Raw genomic sequence first — 22,128 nt, forward strand, 5'->3', positions numbered from 1 at the left:
AATCTCCCAAAAGGTAATGTTAAGGAGGAGAGGTCGATCTCCCTCTGATAACTAAAACCAAAACACCCTTAGAGGCTCATCTTGCCTCATAATCTGTTAAAAGTGTGAAAAGTGGTATAACCTGCCTCTCAACCCCCCATCTGTTATAAAAGAGTGGTTAACTAACAAACCAACCAATTCTCCGTAAACTACTAACTATTCCTGAATAAAATAAAATTCTAACCATATGCTTTTCCAATAAATAGAAGTCCCACTTACATAAACTAAAACAAAACAAAAATTTAAAACTTAATCTCTCGAAATTATAGCCAGGATACGTCTTCTGGAATGCTCCGCGCCCTCTCTGCTGATCCTCAGTCAGGAACACCCTAATCTGTCGAATTCTTGTGTCAGGAATGTCTCTCTCTGTCGACTTCTTGTGTCAGGAATATTAGCCAACAGTGCTGCTATACCTTTGGTTAGATGATGCTTGTTCTGAGAGTTTAGAGAACTCTGTGAGAGCTAGTGATTTTCTGTTTAGAGCTGATAGGTTGTGAATTCTAGTAGATGGCAGTTGCTGTCACACTGATTTTCAAATGCCCTTTTCTTTTATACCTTTAATGACCTATCAATTTCTTACAGTAGGATTGGCCCTAGATTGCTAAATTCATCACATTTCAATTGGTTTTTAGGCTCTAAGTGCCTGGTTTAAATTAATTGGCTGCAATTCAAACCGGTTGCCTAAACAAACTACTGCCTAGGTTACCAACCACACATCCCTGGCACAAATGTTTTAATTTCAGGAACCCTCTGTGCACCTGCTGCTTCTTGTAGACATCTTGTTTTCTCTTCAAGCCGAGAAAGACACATCATCTTTTGAAGGGACCGTGCATGCTTTCCCCCATCATTTTACAAACATCAAATTCTAACATCCTGCCTCTCATCCACAAATGCTCTACCCAAATTCAAAACAGTAATCACTGCCTGCAACTTCCCAATCTCATAAATATACTCCATGCATTTACATACACGGAGCGTAAACCTGATTTAGATTTCATCATTTTCTCCCTTACTCTGACTCCACCTATCCACTTACTGCTCTTTATTTTACTGCTACCTGCTTCTTGCAGCAGACTATTGCTTAATATTCTCTCCTAGTTCCCATACCTTTGCTGAATTAGTCTAAACTCCCTCCAATAGCACTAGTAAACCCCCTGCAAAGATCTCACTCCTGGCTCGTTAAATGCAACCCGTCCAGCTTGTACAGGTGACATCACTTCTAGAGCCAGTACCAGGAACCTAAAGCTTTCACTCCTGCAGAATTTTTCCAGCTACGCATATATCTGTCTCAGCGTCCTATTCTTGCACTCACTGTCAAGTGGCACTGGGAGTAATTCAGATATCTCTACTTCAGAGGATGTGTTACTAATTTTCAAGTTAGCTTCACATCTGGTTGTAGAGTCACAGATAGAGTCATACAGCATGGAAAATTACCCTTCAGTCCAACCCATCCATGCTGACCAAGTTTCCCAACCTAAATTAATGCTACTTACCTGCTTCTGGCCTATATCCCTCTAAATCTTTTTAGTTCATGTACTTAACTAAATGCCTTTTAAATGTTCTAACTGTACCTGCATTGACCACTTCCTCTGGCAGTTCCATCCACACATGAACACCTTCCATGTGACAATGTTGCCTCTAACGTTCCTTTTAAATCTTTCTCCTCTCACCTTAAAAATATGCCTTCTAGTTTTGAATACTCCTACCCTAGGAAAAAGACCATTGCTATTCACCTTATCTATGCCCCTCTTAATTTTAAACCTCTTTAAGGTCACCCCTCAACCTCCTATATTCCAGTGGAAAAGGTCCCAGCCTCTCCAGCCTATCCTTGTAACTCAAACCCTCCAGTCCCGGCAACATCCTTGTGAATCTTTTCTCAACCAACTTCAATTTAATAACATCCTTTCTAGAGTAGGGCGATCAAAACTGTACACAGAAATCCAAAAGTGATCTCATCAACATCCTGTGTAATCTCAACATGAAGTCCCAACTTCTATACTTAATGGTCTAAGCAATGAAGGCAAACATTCTAAGTGCCTTCTTAACCGCCATGTCCATCTGTGATGCAACTTTCCAAGAACTATGTACCTGAACCCCTAGGTCTCTCTGTTCAACCACACTATCCAGGATCCTATAATTAACTGTACGAGTCCTACCCTTGTTCGTTTTATCAAAAGGCAATGCCTCACATTTATCCAAATTAAACTTCATCTGCCACTCCTCAGCCCATTGGCCGAGGTGATCAAGATCCTTTTGTTAACTTAGAAACCTTCTTCCCTGACCACTACATCACTAATATTAGTGCCAATGCAAACTTACTAACCATGCTTCCTAAATTCTCATCCAAATTATTCCTATACATGACAAACAGCAGTGGACCTAACCCCAATCCCTGCAGAACATCGCTGGTCACAGGCCTCCAGTCTGAAAAACAACAGGATCACATTCCCTACCTACATACACCATTAGTTCTAATGCTTACCACAACCTCTAGCTATTCACTCACCTTCACAAGGAATCTCCTTAGCGTTCTAATCGAATCGTATAAAGTTCTAACAGCATTCTAATCGAATCGTATAAAGTTCTACAGGGCTGGACAGCCTAGATTCAGGGCGGATGCTCCCCTCATTGGGGAGCCTCGAATGAAGAGTTACAGTCTGAAGCTCTGGGTACACCATTTAGGACTGAGATTAGGAAACATTTTGCACTTGGTTGGTGGTCAACCTGTGGAGTTCACTAGTACAGAGGGCTGTGAAGCTGAGTCACAGAGTAGATTCAAGAAAGGGATTAATATCTTAAAAAAAAATCAAAGACATCAAGAGATATTGAGAAAAAGCAGGAACACAATATTGAGATAGAGGATTATCTGTGGTTATGTTCAATGACAGAGCAGACTAAGGGGCAAATGGCCTCTCCTGCTCTAAATTTCCATGTCTGCTTCAATGATACACTTGAACAGGGCACCAGGGAGACATAAAACCATCCTGGAGCCAGAATGACAGCCACAGAAACACGACCTGTTCTCCTAACTAATCAATACCCTGTCAATACTGTCCTTTCTCTCCTCTTCCTCCCTTTTGGTACAGTGGGCCACCTATGGTGCCACAAACTTGGCTCTTGCTGCACTCCTCCACAGTATATTGCCTTCATAGATATCCAAGTTGAAAAACGAGTTGGTGAGTGGATCTCTGGAGACTCTTGCCTTATGTCCCTGTTTCTCTTGGATGGTCTGACAGTCATCTATTCCACATCTTGCCTGCTTGCTTCTAGCTTGCAGTATTGTCACCTCTCTGAATGTGGGGAATAGGTGACTGTCAGACCATCCAAGACAAACAGGGACACAAGGCAAGAGCCTCCAGAGATCCACTCACCAGCTGTTTTTCAACTTGATATACATGAAGGCAATATACTGTGGAGGAGTGCAGCAAGAACCAAGCTTGTGGCACCATGGGTGTACTGAAAGGGAAGAAGAGGAGAGAAAGGGCAATATTGACAGAGTATTGATTAGTTAGGAGAACAGGTAGTGTTTCTGTGGTTGTCATTCTGGCTCCAGGATGGTTTGTTTTCTCCCTGGTGCCCTGTTCAAGTGTATCATTGAATGTGGTATCCATCTAGTTTTTTGCCTTGAAGATGCACCTCAGTGACTCCAGTGAAACCCAGAGTTCAAGCTCGTGCAACTGGTGATATTTCCTACACATGGGTTAGTCTGGGTCACGGGAGGTTTTCACAATTCCCCACATTACAGGGTACATCACTAGGATGAATACAGAAAAATGACTTGCAGTAACATGGATAGCATGCAAAACAATACTTTTCACTGTATCTTGGTACATGTAACAATAATAAATCAAATCAAATGGGAAGAGGACAGAGTCAGTAAAGGATTTGAATAAGCTAGTACTGAATGTTATGTTCTTAGTGATGATAATCCAAGTCAAACTAACTTCAGTATAAACCAGTTGAAAGCACGAGACAAACTAAATGGGCTCAAAACAAATGATAAACAGATTACCCCTGAGTAGTGTCACAGCCCAGGTGCAGACGTGTGACGCAACAGCAATTTTTATTTTAGGAGATTGATCACTACTTAGAGCATTAAATACTACTCATTGACTGCTGTCATCCTTTTAAATATAGTCTGCTAAATCACGATGCCGACCTGATCTCTCACCCATTTCCCTGCATTGAATGGTGAACCAAGTGGCAACTTGTTAATTGGTCGCCTACTGGTATATCACACTGCATGGTGCATTGCTAACACAATGCATGCTGGGACCTGAATTGGCAGATGGGAGTTTAATTTAGATAAATATGAGGTGCTACATTTTGGTAGGTCAAATCAGGGCAGGGCTTATAAACTTAATGGTAAGGTCCTGCAGAATGTTGCCGAACAAAGAGGCCTTGGGGTGCAGGTTCATAGTGCCTTGAAAGTGGAGTCACAGGTAGACAGAGTAGCAAAGGCAGCATTTCGTATGCTAGCCTTCATTGGTCAATGCATGGAGTATAGGAATTGGGAGGTCATGTTGCAGCTGTACTGGACATTGGTTAGGCTACTATTGGAATACTGCCTTCAATTCTGGTCTCATTGCTATAGGAAAAACGTTGTGAAACTTAAAAGGGTTCAGAAAAGAATACAAGGATGTTGCCAGGGTTGGAGGATTTGCACTGTAGCGAGAGGCTGAATAGGCTGGAGTTGTTTTCCCTACAGCATCAGAGGGTGATGGGGTGACCTTGTAGAAAGTTGTAAAATCATGAGGAGCATGGATAGGATGAATAGTCAAAGTCTTTTCCCCAGAACAGGGGAGCCCAAAACTAGAGGGCATAGGTTCATGGTGAGAGAGAAATGATTTAAAAGGGACCTAAGGAGCAACTTGTTCGCACGGAGGGTGGTATGTGTATAGAATGAGCTGCCAGAGGTGGTGGTGGAGGTTGGTACAATTACAACATTTAAAATGCATCTGGATAGGTATATGAATAGAAAGGGTTTAAGAGGGATATGGACCAAAAGCTGGCAAATGGGACTAGATTAGGATATCTGGTCGACATGGATAAATTAGACCAAAGGGTCTATTTCCATGCTGTATGACTCTATAACTCTATCACACTGCACATTCTCTCTCTAGTTACTCTTTTGCCTTAATGTATTGTAGAATCTTTTTGGATTCTCCTTAACCCTATTTGCCAAAGCTATCGCACATTCCCTTTTTGCTGTCCTGATTTCCCTCTTGAGTATACTCCTTCTGCCCTTATACTCCGAGGGATCCGCTCGATCCCAGCTGTCTATATCTGCCATATGCCTCCTTCTTTTTGTTGGCGAGGTCAGGGTATGGAACAAGATGGGATACTAAAAGGTAGAGAAAGGATCGAGTCATGGTGTGATCTGTTAATAAGAGCCACACGGCCAATGCAATGAGCTTGATGGAACAACTGGTGAAAGATGCAGTTAAACGGATAGGCTTTAAGTGGGGAAGTGTCATTACTACTCAGCCAGATTTCTGTTATGGACATATTGTTGATGTAATCATCCACATTAAGCTCACGAATATCAGGAGCTTAGTTCAGAACTGAAAGGACATACTAATGGGATATGTACAAAGCAGGGATGAGAACCAACCCACCGACAGACTGGTTAGAGGTGAGATGGTCAGGAAGAAGATTGGAAATGCTAGTTCCCAGCACTCACATTGGACCAGACGGTTGATGGGAGAGTGGACTTGGACAAGCAGGGGCGCTGCATGTGATGAGATGTGCCGAGTGCCTCGATGGAATCACCAGAGGATGGAAGGATGGCACAGAAGAGGCTGTACGTTTATCGAACAGGGAATCAAGTCTGGAATGGAGTCAAGATGGCAGGTAGACTGAAGGGTATGGAATTGGGAGAGTGGAATACTGGAGAAGTAAAAGGGGGCATGAAAATATAAGAGACCAGGAATGGTAAAGAGTAGAGAAATTAAAATGGCTGGAAGTAAAATAGATTGATGGGCCCACAGCAGCACATATGAATAGACGCAGGATGACTCAAGTTACCTAGGTCTAGTTAAATAGAAATTACATAAAACCGTAATAGTAAATGGGAACAGAAAAGAGATGGTGAAAGCAGAAGAGAATCCAGAATTAAAGTCAGAGATCCAGTGGTGGAATAATGATTTAGATCAAAGGATCAACCTGCTACTACACTTTGAGATAAAGCAATCTCAATCTTTTTTCCAAACATCATTAAAGACTACAGAATGCTTTTCACTTATTTAAAGCACTTCAAAAGTGACATTGAAAATGTCATTAAATTTTCATCTTTTCTCAAGTAATCTCCACCTTTAACAACTTAATTATCTCAACTTTTTCCAGGTGGCAGCCAAAGTTAATGAGAAATTCACTAACCAATTAAAGATTCTTTTAAAATTTAGTATCACTTTATGGCCAAACTACTTTTCAAATGATGTCTTCTCTATTGGGAGAGCAGTTGGGAATGGAAGGGACACCACCATTTTAGCTAAAATGCACAGAGGGTATCTGTGGAAAATAAAATGCAATTCTCCTTCACTGGAATCAAGATCCCAAATCTCTGCGAACCTTTTGCAAATATAAACCAAGTAATGATCTTTATTTGTCTTTTAGTTTTCTTCCACCAGTAAATCCAACAGAGTGAGACAAGGAACTAACTTGATTTGAATAACTTAAATTAAATGCTATCTCCAGTCAATATGTAGCATTATCTTAACCAAAGTGTGCTGTGCTGCAGTCAGCCTGTCCCAATCTGGGCCAGGTCTGGATTCAAGTGCCATCCGTGCTGGAGGTGTCATAACACGTCTGACAGTCTGATTTACCAAAGTCATCAAATTGTGCTTAAAATAGTTAGTCAAGACTAAGTAGCATAACAAAACAACACTTGGATGTGGCTCTGTGGAAAAAAAAACATAACTCTGGGAACAATGTGGATTATAGTACTATGCAGTATAAAGTAAATGGAATTGACCACTCACTTTCATAGGTTAAATGAGAAAACTGTGATCCTTCCTATCAGCTAAAAGTTATTTGATTTAAACTATTCAGTGTTAGAAACTGGGACCCGATTGTGGTGCAGCAGGAGGGACCCTACGCCTGGACTGAGACACCTGGGTTCAAGGCCCACCTGCTCCAGAGTTGTGTCATAACATCTGAACTGGTTGATTAGAAAAATAGATTAATAATAAAAAATGTCAGTGTAGGAAACTACCTGAATTTTTATTGAACTCTATGATAACATCAGCTGCCACTTGTGCTTACAGTAATTAAGCGCAGGTCAGTCTACTTAATCTGACTTGGTGCTGCACATTCGGTATAAGAAACTAAAGTCTCCTCTAACCACTGTAGAATTAATGGAATGACCTTTAATACCACTGAAGACACTTGTCAATTTTTTTCAATCCTCTTCAAGATGCTTACTGAGTACTTTTGACTAATAGCACCAAATAAACAATAGATCTTGGCTCATATTAATCAGCAAAAGGCAATAGGTCTTTATTATTGAGGAACTTCACACTGCACATAAGAGTGCTGTGTCAAGTTCTGATTGTCATATTATTAAAAAAAACCCAGCAGAATTGCAGTCAGCATGCAAAAAATTTAGAAGGATGATAGCAGGAATACATTGGCATACATATCAAAAAAAGATTGGTAGGTGGAGTGTTCTCTTTTCTCTCGAAAGAAAATGCTGAAAGGTGACCTACCATAGGTACGAAAGGGAATGATGTCAAGGAAAGGTTTTGATAAGGATGGATACAGAATGAATCTTTCTTCTTATGGGCAATAGTGAAACTAGAGGCTATCAATTGACATAATCAGCAAGAATCCAAGAGGGAATTCAGAATAAATTTTTTTACCGAAAGTCTTGTGAGAAAATAGTAATTGTAACCACAGGGAGTGCTGAAGTAGATGGAAAGGTGAATTTAAGGAGAAGCTGGACAAGCATGAGACGGAGAAAGGAATAGAGGGTTACAATGTTAGAGTTAGAAATTATGGGAAGAAGCTGAAATGGAGCACAAACCTGGCATGAATTGGTTGGGCTGAAAGATTATACAACACAGAAAAAGACCATTGTAATTCTATGCACTGAAATTCAATTGAAATAAATTTGTTTGGGCAGCTTTAGTTCTTTGCACCCAAGGCAAAACTAGATTTAGCCCAAAGTGACAAATGGTTCTCAATGAATTGGGACAAATATTTATGTGATATCATGTGACATACTATTGCCAGATTTGAACTTGAAATAAAATTGGCTAAAAGTGAAAAATAAATGGTTTTCTGGACAGAGTTCAATCTTGAATAATTTTGTAGAATCTTAATATATAAAGAAACATATAACACCTAAGAGAACAATACCCATAAGAAAATCTAGATAACTTTTATCCAACGTCTAATTATTAAAATAATCAATTATAATACTTTACATTTTAAACATTATTAAACAGCAATGCTAGAGATGAGGTGCTGTGAATCAAAATTAAATCACCACAATACAAACAGCAGCAAGACATAAGAACTAGGAACAGGAGTAGGCCATCTGGCCCCTCGAGCCTGCCCCGCCATTTAATAAGATCATGGCTGATCTTTGAGACTCAGCTCCACTTACCCGCCCACTCACCATAATCCTTAATTCCATTTCTGTTCAAAAATTTATCTAGATAAATCTGGATTAGTTAGTGTAATGGTTTTTACTTTGGAAGTAAATTAAGAGAAAGTATACATGCAAATTAAAAACATTAGAATGTAAGGTTGTATATTCTTCACCATGTTATTCTAGAAAGCGCTAGAAATAGCTGAGATCAAACAACTGCTGACTAGCATATTTTAAAGATAATTTAAATCATCAAAATTTAGGAAAAACTGTAGAATAATGAGGTTGTTAACTTGCTCGCTGAGCTGGCTTGTTATGGTCTTCTGTATACTGAGGTTTGGAACTCCCTGTTGGTCATATGCTTAACCTTAACATCCAGAAACTGATTGTTGTTTCCTTCTTCCCTTGTGAATTTAATCCCTGCGAATATGCTGATGATGAGGTGGTGGGCCTCTTCTAATTTGTTGCGTTTAACGACAACAAATGTGTCATCTACGTACCAGATCCACAGTTTAGATTGAATGAGGGGGAGGGTGGTGTGTTCTAGTCTTTGCAATGACTGCTTCTGCGATGAGTCCTGAGATGGGTGACACCAAGTGGTGTACTGTTGATCTGTTTGTATACTTGACCATTAAAGACAAAGTGTGTGGTGAGACAGAGGTCTAGTAGTTTAAGTATGTTGTCATTGCTGATTGTGCTGCTGGTCTACATTGCTGCTTCCTCTAGTAAGGTGGCCAGTGTTTCTTTGGCTAGTGGGATGTCGACTGATGTGAATAAAACTGTGACATCAAAGGATACCATAGACTCGTCGTGGCTGATTTTTATGTTCTTGATGGTATCGAGGAAATCTTGGGTTGATGGATGGAATGGGGTGATCCATCGACTCGGTGTTTCAATCTCTGTTGTAGGTCCTTGGCCAGTTTGTGTGAAGGTGTGCCTGGTAGGGAAACAATAGGTCTGAGGGGGATAACAAGGTGTAGAGCTGGATGAACACAGCAGGCCAAGCAGCATCAGAGGAGCAGGAAAGCTGACGTTTCGGGCCTAGACGCTTCTTTCTGGTTTATCTACTTTAGAAAGTCCATAGCAGCGGGAGGTGTTCGTGCCTTCTGGTTTCATTCTTATGTAGTCCGTCTTGGTTATCTGCCCTGCATTCATTCGTCGCTTCAGTGTCTGGATGATCCTATTACCTCGCTGCTGTGTTGGGTCTATTGCCACCTGTTGGTAAGTGGTTGTATCTGCAAGCAATGCCTGTGCTTTCTTAATGCAGTCTGGTTTGTTCATAATGACGGTCATGCACCCTTTGTCTGCTGGTAGGACTATGATGTTCTTGTCTTTCTTGAGTTTATCTAGTGCTTTTCTCTCTGCTGTGTTCACGTTGTCCCCTTTGTTCCTTCTGTGTAGTGTGGGAATTATAGTTTGTCGGATGGCTTGTTGTGTTTCGTCCGTGAGTTTGTTGTCTTTTAATGTATTCTCCACAGCAGCCATGAAATCTGTTCGGTTCGCATCGTTGTGATTATAGTTCAGTCCTCATAATAGGACAGCTTCCTCAGTTTCTGTGACTTGTCTGTTCGATAGGTTTCTTACCCATGTATCTGGTTTGTTATTGTCCTTGTTTTTGTGGTGGAATCAGTTTGGTGAGTTTCTCCTGTAGCTTGTGTCTCCTCTTAGTTTTGGTTTTGTATTGATTGATGGTGATGGCCTGTTCTACGATTGTAGTCCACTGTTGGTCCGTAGTGTTTAGGTACTCTGATTTTTGGCGCGAAATTTCCCGTTCGTACCTGTGGAGTCGGTTATGGGCATCATTAATCATTGCTCGTAGCATTCTGCGTCCGTTCTGTTCAGCTATTTTATATGCCTGTGGGTTGTTGAGTGGAGGTTTGTACTTTACGCTGTGGGGCAGTACTTAGTTCCTGAGGCATTCATGGAGAAAGTGAAGTTGTTTGCGGGTACAGCTCAGTCAGTTAGTGAAGGTTTCCCATTGTCAGGCAATTTTTAGCATGTTACACCCATAGGTGTTCAAAGTTCTGGCAAAGATCTGTAGCTCGGGTTGTGGGTGAGGTTGTTGACTTGCTCGCACAACCCAAGCTACAGATCTTTGCCAAAACATTGAACTATCTAATAATGCCAAGCATTTAAATGAGCCACATCAGAAATGTAACTGAGAAGAGGAGATTACATGAATTTAGGATTAAGAGTTGTCTTTATTTGTAAGATTCCTAGGAAGGTCCACAGAATTCTATACTTCCTGAACCATCCATTTCTTCTAGGTTTAATTTTTCTATGCAAGGCCACTAATTCACAGGAAAAAGTGTGAGGGATTTATGGAATCGGACGTTCAAAATACTGCTTAAAATCTCTAAATAAATTAATTAAATTAAATTATATTAGACTCAGTAGATAAGTGTTCCTGTTGATTACTGTAAACTCACAAAGCATTTGTGGTCACATTAGTACATTTATTGGAACAGTTTTAAATATGGGATTTCTAGATAGTTCTTTGAAGCATTTCATAGAATTAAAACTTCTTGCTCTGGAAAAAATTACATAAAGCTGCCCACATCTGAAAACAGGCCTTTGATTAGAAATGCAAATTTTGACAAAACTTTGGTGTTGTGACTCATTTATAGTCATAAATTATGAAAACTTATTTGCGAATTATTTCCTTCCAAGTTGAAAAGTCAGCTTTCCATTTGATAAAGGTCAGTATTATTTAAGGAATAAACACTCTATTTCCTCGAAATATGCCTGGAATAATATGAGCACTTATCAAAGAAAACAGCTAACTACAAATTGTGCCCCATGACAAAGGCCTTGTTCAAGATTGAAGTGTTGTAGCAACAGTATAATTGCTCTTCCCTCGGGCCTAAGCTTGGTGGTGGCATGCTCATTGTTGTTTAAACTGTGTAGAAATTCTAGATTACTGACTATTTTATTATCTTGTCTGTAAGAATCAACACTGATGTATTATTCTAATTCACTTGACAGCTTTCTTGAAACTTCCTAATTCAAATCTAGTAAGTTTTTATTTTTAACAAAAAAGATTAGGTTTTGAATTGGTTGTATCAAATATTAGTATCCCATTTTTGCCATAATTAACCAAGCCCGTCATCTTATCTATTCCTTGCATGCCAGCACCTTACTTCACCATCCCAACCTCATCCCTCCCATCAATTCCATCTCATCTCTCCACAGAAACATTCTCTTCAGCCAAGGTAACTCCAAGCTGGTGGCAACGTAACAAACATAAGCTTCACTTATCTTCTACTGCTTTTATCCTCAATCAATGACCCCCAAGGACCACTCAACACTATCAACTATTGACAGCCATGATACATCACCTGCTCTGAACCTCTGGCCAGGCAGTGCTCACCAAACAAATGCCTTCCCTTAAAGGCCAATCAAAATGATGTTTATCTGGATGAACTATTCTCATTGTATTAGTGTTCACCTGCTGAACTGCACCTTTCTGGCAGAAAAGTATATATTTCAGATTCTACACTGCTTATCATAAATTGTACTGCTGCGTGAAGAAAAGCACAGAAGTAGAACTAAAACTGGACAAGAATTTCCCACTGAGAGAAGACAAAATAGATTAGGTCCTTTCATCTGTCATATTTGTGCTACAATCTTCTAGTGCTGGCATTTTAGCCCCTGGCTTAGAGGGTTGTAGATTTAGGTCCAACTCCCCTGACATTATAAAATTCACATTGACAGTGTAGCAGTGGCACAGTACTGCACCAAAGGTATTTTCTTTTAGGCCAGATTTAAAACAAAGGCCATAGCTCTAAGAGTTTAGTGATCCCATACTTGGGTTAAAAAGTCAGGGTAAGCCCACCTCTACGAAGGCCATGTTTCAATTTTATACTGTTTAAGCAATTAACAGACTTTGGCCCCTTTAAGGCAGAATGTATTACATTAAACAGGTGGTAGCTAATGAGAGAGCACAGCACTCCTCAGCACCAGCAGTCATCTAAAAATCAGCCACCATGGAGGTGGGCCCTGGAATGAAGATAACTGTGTTGGATTCACAGAGCAGGCATTACACGGCAAGGTGTGAGGTGACTTTCATATTTTGGGAACAGCCATGGGATAGATGGGATTGGTCATTTTCTGTCTATTCAGCTAAATATAAAATATGTGATGACACTTTGATTATATAATTTATAACATGACCATCTTTGCATATAATATGAAATATCTAAAATGATGTATAATTATAACATATTTCATTAAAATAATAGTGGCACATCTTTATTTTGCCTATGCTTCGGTTCTACCTAAAGGCAGTAGAAATGACACAACAAAATTTCAGTTAGAATTTTAAGACATTGAAACCATACCAATAATTCTAATCATTGAACCACGACATAGCAGGGTTGGGATGCAAGCGCAATATTTTTCACAAACATCATCCTGTTGTGTTTGCTCACCTTTCTTCACAGAATGTATTGATAAATGAACTTGCTTCCAAAGCTTTTAATACTCAAAGAAACACATTTTAGACTGTAATTAAACTTATAAATGCAACCTCCTATTCATGTACAGTAAACTCTCAAAGTAACTTGATAATGACAAGAACTCTTCAACTGCTATTAGTTTAGATTTAAGAGAAAGCCATTCAGCCCCTTTTCCGATTCAAAGACAGAATGGCTGATCTTGGCTCTAAATTATTTCATTCCTTACAAAGTCCGAAAATGGCAACGTTAATCATCCTAGAACCTACAATACTAAAAAAGGAAAATAACTCAAGTTTATGTAATAGTTTGTAACAATTTAACCCTTACAGCCATGGCACTGGTGAATTGGCACTGTACTACTTAAAGGTCAACGTAACTTTTGTGTTGCAATGCTCTTAAACAGGACACAGTGCTGCAGTTGGGACCCAACACCACTTTTTATAGTTGTAGCTGAGTATCCACTCCTTTATATTATAGTCCTATCATTCAACTATCTTTTGATTTTTTGTACTCGACCACTACACTGCCACACTTTGCAGTTTTTTGCCATTTGAACAACACTTGGATCCATCTAAAATAGATGACTTCATACCCACCTGCATTGAAATATAATCTGTCACAACTTTGCTCACTCACTAGAGCTATCATTTGGTCTCTTCAACTTTATGCTCCAGTCTACATTACCTAGCTTTACCTCTTCAGAAAATGTTGATATATCGCTCTCTACTTATTTTATTACTTAAACCATTAATTAAACCTCTTGGAAAATACACTTTTTTTTGACAATTTTGTTTTGTTGATTCTAATGTGCTTTAGTAAATCAACAAGCAAGTTCACTGAATGACTGAATATTCATATTTGTCAACATAATGTTTCATCTTTAACACTTTAACATGTTTTACGACATTTTAGCTGATCAAGAATACCGCAGAAAATTTCTACAGACAACTTTTAAATATAACATGCAAATAATAGATCATTATTACCAATTATTGATACAGTTTTTATTCCTTTATTAGCATTAATTGGACTGCAGCTTGTTTTCTGGGTCTCAGGTCAAAGGAACTCAAGTCAAATTAGAATTCAATGAATTTTTCAATTTAAAAAAAAATTAGCCCGCTTACAGGATGATAATGGAATCACTTTCAAAGCAGTTAACATCATTAGGGTTCTGTGCTGGGGCCTCAACATTTTACAATTTTCACTAATGACTTAGATGAAAGGGCTGTAGGCACGGTAGCTAAATTTGCAGACAACCCCAAGATAGGTAGACAAGTATATTCTGAAGAAGTTCCAGACTGAATTAGATATATTGTGTTAGTGGTCAAAAATCTAGCAGATACAACAAAATATGAGAAAATGTGAAGTTGTTCACTTTTCCAAGAGGAATAAAAAAAAGACAGCATCACTTAAGCAGGGATCCTGAATTCCAAGGTACAGAGGGATTTAGTTATTCTGCTGTATGAATCACAACAAAATGTCAGTATGCATCTACAGCCCATAATCAAGAAAGTAAACAGGATGTTATCCTTTATGAGAGGAATGGAACATAAAAATAAAGGTATTATGCTTCAGATAAATGAATCAGCATTGGTGAAACTACATTTTGAAGAGTTTCTGCAGTTCAGGTCTCCTCATATGAAGAAGGGTTTATACGTATTCAAGCAATTAGGAGGAGCTTTACTAGATAGATACCTGGAATGAGCAGATTGTCTTACGAGGATAGGTTTGGCTGGTTTCCACTGGAGTTTAGAAGAGTGAAGGGTGACGTGACAGAAGTGGATAGATTTTTGTTAGGCTAGAGAATCAAGGGTTATCAGTATTAGATGGGAATGTGGAATTTTAAACACCAACAGATCAGCCATAATCTTATTGAATAGTAGAGCAGGCTTGGAGGTTGAATGGTCTACCTCTGCTCCATTTTGTATTTCAATGTGAGCTGAGGCCCAATTTTAAATGTTTTAAAACACTGTTAGGGAAAAGAGAAAAGAATTGTTTACATTTTTCATTATTTTATATCTCTATCTTTCTTCAAAGTTAAATTTGGACATCAATAGTAGATTCAGAGATGTGGTCCACCTAAGCCAAAGATTATCATGTGGTCACTGCCTGTGCTTATTTGTTTATTTTAAAGGCTAAAGTTGAAGTCAAAGGCATGGCAGCAAGGTCTCCAGCCCGAGTAGGCCTTGTTATTGAGTAAATTGAGGCTTCAAGAGAGAAATTGGAATCCTTGCTTAGAACACAAACTGCCAATAAGATTTGGTGACCAAAGTGTTATTATTGTTTGCTGCTCAGTAACTCATGGGATGTTTCTTTGCACATCAATTACAGGTGTAGTCATGTGATAGGTTTGACTATGTTCATCTGTAAAGTCATTTACTTCATGTCAAAACCCTCTTCCAAGTCACATTTTACTTCTGTCCGAAATTCTCAACTATAACTTTCCACCTTTAAATCATGGCACCTCAACAATTTGCATAGTCATACCCTCTCCAGCAGCTTTGATATCCTTGGCCCCATTAGAACTGTTACCCTTTCCAACCCAAATCATTTCTAGGAATACACATCATCTCTGCTCTCTTAAGCTCAAGAGATGTAGACTTGAATATATTCACAAACAACTGGCATAACCTTGCATCACGAATATCTGACTAGAACATAATGCATTACTGGACAATGTTCTCTATCAGTAAAACTGCCTACTATTCAAAGGTGATCCAGTCTGCAATAATTAATAGCAGCTTCTCATCATAACTCCCCCAATTCAAAGATAGTAGGAACTGCCGATGCTGGAGAATCTGAGATAACAAGGTATAGAGCTGGATGAACACAGCAGGCCAAGCAGAAGAAGGGTCCAGACCCGAAACGTCAACTTTCCTGCTCCTGTGATGCTGCTTGGCCTGCTGTGTTCATCCAGCTCTACACCTGGTTATCCCTTTGTCTAAAAACCGCTTTCCCCTCACCTCTAACTGTAAAGCGTGAAGAGATCGTGGGCACTTTTGTTGCCAAGACTTAGGCCATCTAGTCAGCTGCCTCTGTTTCTCTACCTTTGCCTAACCCACCAGCCCAGACTTTCTTTTTTTATTCTTTCACGTGATTGGTCATCACTGGCAGGGACAACATTAGTTGCTCACCCATAGTTGCATTGAGAAGGTGATAGTGAGCTACCTTCTTGCATCACAGCAGTCGACGCCATGTAGGTGTTTTCAGAATGCCATTTGTAAACGATCCATAATCTTGACCCAGTGACAGTGAAGGAATAGTGATATAGTCCCAAAGCTTGATTGTGAAAGCTTAATCAACTGTTGTTGGAGTCGAACTTATTGAGAAAAGTGGAGAGTGTTCTATCACACCTGACTTCAGTCTTGTATAAGATGGACATCTCTTGGGAGTCAAGAAAGTTAGTGGCTCACTCCAAAATTTTCATTCTCTGATCTGCTCTTACATCCTGGTCCAGGGTAATCACCAGAATACTGATAATGGGGGAATTCAGTGATGGTAATGCCATTGAATATCAAGAGATTTTTTTTCTTTCGAAGATGTGCATTGCTTGGCACTTGTATGCCATGAATATTGTTTGTTATTAATCAGACCAAGTCTGAATGTTGCCCAGGTTTTGCTGAACATATATATATATTTATATATATTGACTGATTTAGGATCTGAAAATTGTGCAATCATCAGCAAACATTCCTCTTTTTGACCATATGACAGATGGAAAGTTATTGATGAAGTAGCTAAATATTTTGGGCCAAGGATGTTACTCTTAGGAACTCCCTTGTCCCAACTTGAATTTGTAACTTTCCCTAGTCTCTCTCCTTACTCCCACTCATGTCTTTTCACAAAGCAACAGGTAAGGAACAAAGACCTATTTCCAAATCAGGATATTGTGCGACATGAAGAGGAACTTGCAGGCAGCGGTGTTCCCATGAACATGGTATCGCCGTTCTTCCCTCTGATTTGCAAGATACTGTCAATGGAGACTATCCACTGTACCTTGTAGAAGGTATGTCTTGCTGCAATTTTATGCCAGATGTGGAGGAAATTAATGTTTAATGTAGTGGGATGGGATGCCAATGAAGCCGTCTGCTTTTTCTTGGATGATGTTAAGCTTTTTGATTGTTATCTAAGTGATACCTATCCACCCCAAATGAATGATGTTGCCTTCTGCTTTGTAGGTGAATTGGCTTTGGGGAGTCAGCAGGCGAGTTAGTTGTTACAGAATTTCCAGCTTTTGACCTGCACTTTAGGCAGAAGTGTTTATGTGGTTTGCCCAAGTAGGTTTCAGGATGCTTATGGTAGGAAATTCAGCAATTGTAGTGCCATTGAATGTCAAGCGAAGATGACTAGAGACCCTCTTGTTGAAGATGGTCATTAGCTGCTACTCAGGTAGCGCAAGTATTACTTGCCATTTATTAGTCCAAGCTTGAAAGTTGCCCAGGATTGGTTGTATGAAGGTAAAGACTGCTTATCTATGGATTTAGAAATGGTACTGAAGACATACAATCAGTGAACATCCAAACTTCTGACTGTACTGTTGAAGCATGGTCTTTGACAATTTACTTGAAGTTGGTTAGGATATTGCTCTGAGGAACACCTGCAGCAGTATACTAGGCTTAAGTGACTGGCCTCCAAAAAACTATAACAATCATTCTTTTTGCTCAATAAAAACCGAAAGAACCGCAGATACTTTAAATCGGGAATTAAAACAGAAGTCGCTGGAAAAGCTCAGCAGGTCTGGCAGCATGTGTGAAGAAAAGGTCAGAGTTAACATTTTGGGTTCGGTGACCCTTCCTCAGAACTGATGGAGGGGTCACCAGGCCCAAAACGTTAACTGACATTTTCTTCACAGATGCTGCCAGACGTGCTTGGGTTTTCCAGCAACTTCTGTTTTTGTTCCACTCTTTTTGCTCAGTTTGGCTACAACAAGGTTTTGTAATGGTAGTAAACACATGGAGGAGTCCAAAATGAATCATGTAGAGCATCCACTCGCATTTCTAGGTGAACATGATTGCAAACCTTATAATCTTTCATTGAGGATAGATATGCTCCTCTTTTTAGTTATTTAATTGCCCATTCCCATTCAAGACTAAATGTAGCAAGGATATTGAGCTGATCCATAGGTTGTGGGATTTGTTAACTCTGTTGCATGCTGTTCCTCATGTTTAGCATGTTTGTAGTGCTGTGATAACCAAAAGCATAAATTATACCTTCAACAAACTACAGCTACTACTCTCACAATACTTGTTCTGTACACAAAGCAAAAAAGGTCATATAGTTCAGTATGAACTATGCCACAGGAGGTCTACTACTATAGATAAAGTAAAATTTTAAGTCTATAACATATCCTCACAATATACCTAGCGCAAAATACAGTGACAGCAGATTGGCCCTCATGAAAATGACCATGTTTTCATTTCTCTACTTTTTCTTTCCCTTTCTAAAGGTTCCACTCATCAGCTGTCTACCCAATTCCTTCACTACTCAATGAAATATCCTTTCTTCTATCCCCCTTTAGCCTCTTTATCCAAATGATTCCTACTCTGAGCACATTAAACTTTTAATTAAAAGTCATTACTTACTACACCCCACATGGGCTTTGTTGACATTTCTGTTTTCCTCAACTTCTCCCTCAATATTGACTTACTACTTAAAATATGTTCATGTTCACTTGATCACATCATTACAGCCAAGATCTCAGATCTTTGTTTTATTCTATGCATCCTACTGCCGTTTCTCACCTCTGCGTCCTCAGTTTACAAACTGATAACCTATCTCTCAAGTAATTTGACGAATGCCAGTTACTTAATCTATACACGCAAAGAGCAGCACCATAGATTTCCCTTTAGACCTTTTGTATTTTCATCTCCTTAGAAAACTACAAAGTCATCAACCACCATCACTTTACCATTGCAACACTTAACACTGTGATGTTAAGTCAGTGGTCCATAAGCTTGAATGCATGTTGCAAGCCACAGGTATTACTATCCATTGTCAGATGATTTGATTGCTTCAAGCAGTACTGTATTGCTGCTCCTTCTTCTTGGTTAAAAGTTTAAATGAACAATAGTAGTCTTTACAGGTCTAATTATTAAAACAAATAAAAGCAGTATACATTTAAAATCACTGTGCACAATTTAATGATTTAGTGCAGATTGGAAGCAAATTCTCCAGATCAATTTCTGCAATTTTCAATGATTCAAGTCAAAAGCCACTTTAGACTTGGTTTGGCGTAAGTAATTTTTGACACTTTTTAAAAATCAAATGGATATAAAAATTCTGTTTACCCATACAGGAATGCATTGAATTTATCAAATGAACTCTTCATAAGTTCCTATTCATTAGTTTGAAGAGAAATACTATTATTGATTATGCAAAGTGTAAATTAGCAATAAATTACCTACAAACCAAAGTGCAACAAGGCTTCAAATTAAAGTCTCATAAATATGTTGCAAGGCTCTGTCTTATAAGAACAAAATCAGCTCCCCTGAGCCTGCAGTGAAAAGAAAATGGATGCAGTGCTTATTTGCAAGAGGCTTATCTCTCATGCCAAACGTGACTACAATAAAGAAACAAGCTTAGCCTATTATTGAAGTCCACAATAATAGCCTGACATGCAATTGTTCTTCTTGTCAACGTATGTAGATTAACTAATCTATTTGAGAAAAATAAATACTACAATTGACATTAATAATATTAAACATCTTAAAAGTACACCCTAGAAAGCAGATATTGTTGGCGTACAGGTCAATATAATGAACATATAATTCATTCCCAACATGACTTTCTTCAGGGACTATGTCATATCTCAATTCTGATTTGTTTGATTCAGTGTGGATTAGCTTATTGATTGTTTATTCTTCTATTTATCTGTACAAACAGGCAATTAATGCCTTGTTGTTTAAATAAAAAAAACTGAGGCTTCTTGTCCACTGGCAGTATTAGCAGCTGGAAAATGTTTTTCTGGGAAGTACACCAACAGGTTTTCTAAAATCCTACAGCAAAAGGTCATTGGTGATTTGTTCAGAATGAACTTTTCAAAATTATGCTAAAATCAGATAGTGATACTCTGCTGACTAAATGGATCTGAAAAGTTCCTCTGTTCAATAGTTGGAAAAATTACATCTTCCAAATTTGTTGATGATAGAGCCAACATTTTTCATTTCTATTACCTACTGTGGCAAGGATAGAAAAAATAGAAAAGTGAGAAAGGCTTCTACATTTTTTTGTTGTTAAGCAGGCAAAATACTGAGTAAATAGCCCAATGAACTTGGATTGTTTTGTAATATTAGATTGACTACTTATTGGAACGTTTTTGAAGGCTATTTATTTTTGCATACAGATTCTACATTTACATACAGTAAATGTGCCCTTGCTGTCAATGATGATGTTCCTTCGGAGATGGAAGGCAGCTTCTCTGGAGAAAGATCTTCCGCTTGATCACACAAAAACAGTTTCAACACAGCAGTATTCAATTAGCACACACACTTCTCGTTACCCATTGATCTATGCATCTGTGTGTTCAGCCTCAAATCCAAATCAGCTTTACCCCATTGACTCATTGGGTCTGATTGCATGGTCTTTTGCAGTAAACAGAGATTCATACTGCAATGATATCTGCGTTTTGTCATCTGAAGGTAAGTCTATTTCCCTGGACCCCACAGATAATGAGGATTTGATATAATAGCCTGCAAAGGTCAGAAGGTTTTTATAACCTGTCCAGTTGAGTTTGGTCTAGTATACAACCTTCTTCACTGTGGGAGGCTTGAGATAGTGCAGGTATACAGTAAAAACATCTTTGGAATAGAACAAATTTTATTCTCTGTCTTCAAACATAATTTTGTTAAAGCAATATTCAGCAGTAAACGAAAAGACTGCATCACTTGGAAGAATTGCATTAGCCTTAAACTTACAGAAAAAGCTGATTTAAACAGAATTTGGTTAACATTTAGGAGGCTAAACTGCAGTGATTCAAACTCTTTCCAATTCACTAAAAATGCAGACAGAGCCTTCAAAACAAACCTGAAGCCAGAAGCAAATGGGGCATTTCTACTAAAACTATACAGCAGCTCATTACACATTAAAATGGTGAGAGAAGTTTAATATCATTTTTGATTCTCTCCAGAACTGACCAGGATATTTAAGCATTCAAAGACGAAGATTGTTGGTTACATAAACTCTGTGGACAGCTAATTTTCATGCTCTATCTTTGGAAATCTTGTTGAATTCTAAGGCAACAGACATTTTATCTTACTTTTGAAGATGTGGAGTCACATTCTTGACAAATCCAACCATAGCCAGTCTGTTTAGGAGACTTCTTCAGTGGTGGGTCAAGGCAGCCAAAGTGGTAACAGAGTCTACATTCGTCACATCTAAACAGGAAAATAAATTTCAGATAAAGTTAGCATTATGATCCAAAGAATTAAATCTATATATTATGTAATAGGAGGCTCTTGTCCAGATGGTTGCACAAACAACATTTTGGAGTGGAGACAGAAAGTAACAAGTTTATGAAACTATGACAGCCGTTAACTACTCCTCTCCTCCACCTACCCTATCCTATCCTGGGTCCATCCTTGCCAATGAAATCTTCAAGGTGAAGAACCTGAGTCAATTCTTACTTTAAGAATCTGGGATGTGAATAACTGCTTCACCCTTCATGAACACCAAATCAATGCTGGAAACATTTAGCAGATCAAACAGCTATGGAGAAACAGTTAACTCTGTTTCTCTCTCCACAGATGCAGCTTGATTTGCTGAATGCTTCCAATCTATACAATTATTTCAGATTTTCAGCATCCACACGATTTGGTTTTTGGTTAAAATCAATTTTCGGCCTTCTAAAGGAACTAAGTTGATGTAAACTTCACTTTATAGGTTTACACCAGAAAACATGGTGACTCAGTAAAATGGAGATGAGACCAATTCTGTTAAATCATTATCTCTAAGATGCAAAAATAATGCTGGACCACTGTGCCATATTATGTAGATGTGGACTGAATTTCAGAGTATGGAGATCTTGAATACATACTATTTGCT

At 38.8% G+C, this 22,128-nt stretch overlaps 1 long non-coding RNA gene across 1 annotated transcript in view; it reads right to left on the reverse strand.

The window, feature by feature from the left end:
* The window catches only part of LOC109924638, a 38,644-nt gene extending 16,886 nt beyond the window's left edge, over positions 1–21,758 (reverse strand). The window contains exon 1 of the long non-coding RNA XR_007266304.1: positions 21,344–21,758. This is a non-coding gene — a long non-coding RNA (uncharacterized LOC109924638). The remainder of the gene's footprint in view (positions 1–21,343) is intronic.
* Positions 21,759–22,128: the final 370 nt, after the last annotated feature.

Source organism: Rhincodon typus, unplaced genomic scaffold, assembly GCF_021869965.1.
Source record: "Rhincodon typus isolate 14 unplaced genomic scaffold, sRhiTyp1.1 hic_rhity00000648, whole genome shotgun sequence".
NCBI lineage: Eukaryota > Metazoa > Chordata > Chondrichthyes > Orectolobiformes > Rhincodontidae > Rhincodon > Rhincodon typus.